Below are 2,894 nucleotides of genomic sequence, written 5' to 3' on the forward strand. Positions count from 1 at the left end.
CGGGGGGCACACCCATGCAAAGGGTTCACCTCATTTCTGCCCACACACCACTCCACACACCATAGCTAGGATAAGCAAGGGAGAGCCCTACCATTCTTTCTCCTCTAGCAAAACAACTCAAGGAGCAACCTTGTACGCTCTTGATCATAATCATCATAGTAGGAGTAGGGGTGTTATCTCTCCGGAGAGCCCCGAACCTGGGTACGTCTCGTGTGCTACCGAGCTCGTGCTCACTCCCGCTTCTGGAGCCCGGCGACGTCCTCATGGATCCATCCATGATAAGCCACCCCCTGACATCTGACGTAAGATTACCACAACAATCTTCGTACCAACCATTGGCTTTGATGGTAAGTTGTAAGTTCCGATCATGAGACTAATTTTGTGATGAGAAAAAGCAAGTTTGATCGATCTATGTTCGTGCAAGCAATTCAAACAAGTGGCGAATAAGTTAATCTTGCCCCTTACAAGGGAGCCTAATTCGTTCTATCCCATCGGCCTCAAGGCTGAGGCAAAATAAGTTTCTACATCAGTACCTTGGCCGAGTACTGACGAGAAAAAGGGCCTACATCAGTACCGTGGCCGAGTACTGACGAACAAAAGGCCTGTCCCACCAAAAGCAAGATGTACTTAGTACCGTGGCCGAGTACTGACGAGCAAAAGGCCCCTCCTATCAAAAGCAAGATCTACATCAGTATGGTGGCCAAGTACTAACGAGCAAAAGGCCCGTCCTATCAAAAGCAAGATCCACATCAGTACCGTAGTTGGGTAATAATGAGCAAAAGGCATGTCCCATCAAAAGCAAGATCTACATCAGTACCGTGGCCAGGTACTGACGAGTAAAAGGCATGTCCTACTGACATCAAGTTTTACATCAGTATCGTGGCTGGGTACTGACGAGCAAAAGACCTATTGTACTCAACAAAGTTATACATCAGTTCCATGGAAAGTAATGATGATTGATCGATACAAAACTTCACTTCAGCCCTATGGCGTGTACTTGAGTATAAAACCCTCCATCAAAGCAAGCCTAAACCATGCTTCCTGATACGACGGAACTGGCTATAATAAAATACACAAAAGTGCGGGACATCTACTTCTATAAGGATAGTCGACCGTTGCTTCATGCAAACCGTGACGAGCATGTTGGGGAACGTAGTAATTTCAAAAAAAATCCTACGCACACGCAAGATCATAGTGATGCATAGTAATGAGAGGGGAGAGTGTGTCCACGTACCCTCGTAGACCAAAAGTGGAAGCGTTATGACAACGCAGTTGATGTAGTCGTACGTATTCATGATCCAACCGATCCAAGCACCGAACGTACGGCACCTCCGAGTTCAGCACACGTTCAGCTCAATGACGATCCCAGGACTCCGATCCAGCAGGGTGTCGGGGATGAGTTCCATCAGCACGACGGCGTGGTGACGATGATGATGTTCTACCGACGCAGGGCTTCGCCTAAGCACCGCAACGATATGACCGAGGTGAAATATGGTGGAGGGGAGCACCGCACATGGCTAAGGAACGATCACAAAGATCAACTTGTGTGTCTAGAGGTGCCCCCCTGCCCCCGTATATAAAGGAGGGAGGGGGAGGTGCTGCCGGCCCCCTAGGGGTGCGCCTGGAGGAGTCCTACTCCCACCAGGAGTAGGACTCCCCCCTCTTGCCTTGTTGGAGAAGGAAGGGGGAAGGGGGAAAGAGGAAAGGGGGGCGCCGCCCCCCCCCTTCCTTGTCCTATTCGGACTAGGGGGGAGGGGGCGCGCGGCTTGCCCTGGCCGGTCCTCCTCTTCTCCCTTATGGCCCATGTAGGCCCATTAACCCCCCGGGGGGGTTCCGGTAACCCCCCGGTACTCCGGTAAAATCCCGATTTCACCCGGAACGATTCTGATATCCAAATATAGGCTTCCAATATATCAATATTTATGTCTCGACCATTTCGAGACTCCTCGTCATGTTCGTGATCACATCCGGGACTCTGAACAACCTTCGGTACATCAAACCTTATAAACTCATAATAAAACTATCATCGTAACGTTAAGCGTGCGGACCCGACGGGTTCGAGAACTATGTAGACATGACCTAGAACTATTTCCTGGTCAATAACCAAACACGGAACCTGGATGCTCATATTGGCTCCTACATATTCTACAAAGATCTTTATCGGTCAAACCGCATAACAACATACGTTGTTCCCTTTGTCATCAGTATGTTACTTGCCCGAGATTCGATCGTCGGTATCCAATACCTAGTTCAATCTCGTTACCGGCAAGTCTCTTTACTCGTTACGTAATGCATCATTCCGTAACCAACTCATTGGTCACATTGCTTGCAAGGCTTATAGTGATGTGCATTACCGAGAGGGCCCAGAGATACCTCTCCGACAATCGGAGTGACAAAACCTAATCTCGAAATACGCCAACTCAACATCTACCTTTGGAGACACCTGTAGAGCTCCTTTATAATCACCCAGTTATGTTGTGACGTTTGGTAGCACACAAAGTGTTCCTCCGGTAAATGGGAGTTACATAATCTCATAGTTGTAGGAACTTTGTATAAGTCATGAAGAAAGCAATAGCAACATAGTAAACGATCAAGTGTTAGGCTAACGGAATGGGTCAAGTCAATCACATCATTCTCCTAATGATGTGATCTCTTTAATCAAATGACAACACATGTCTATGGTTAGGAAACATAACCGTCTTTGATTAATGAGCTAGTCAAGTAGAGGCATACTAGTGACATTAAATTTGTCTATATATTCACACAGGTATTACATTTCCGGTTAATACAATTCTAGCATGAATAATAAACATTTATCATGATATGAGGAAATAAATAATAACTTTATTATTGCCTCTAGGGCATATTTCCTTCAGTCTCCCACTTGCACTGGA

The sequence above is a fragment of the Triticum dicoccoides genome, chromosome 4B (genome assembly GCF_002162155.2).
Source record: "Triticum dicoccoides isolate Atlit2015 ecotype Zavitan chromosome 4B, WEW_v2.0, whole genome shotgun sequence".
Classification (NCBI taxonomy): domain Eukaryota; kingdom Viridiplantae; phylum Streptophyta; class Magnoliopsida; order Poales; family Poaceae; genus Triticum; species Triticum dicoccoides.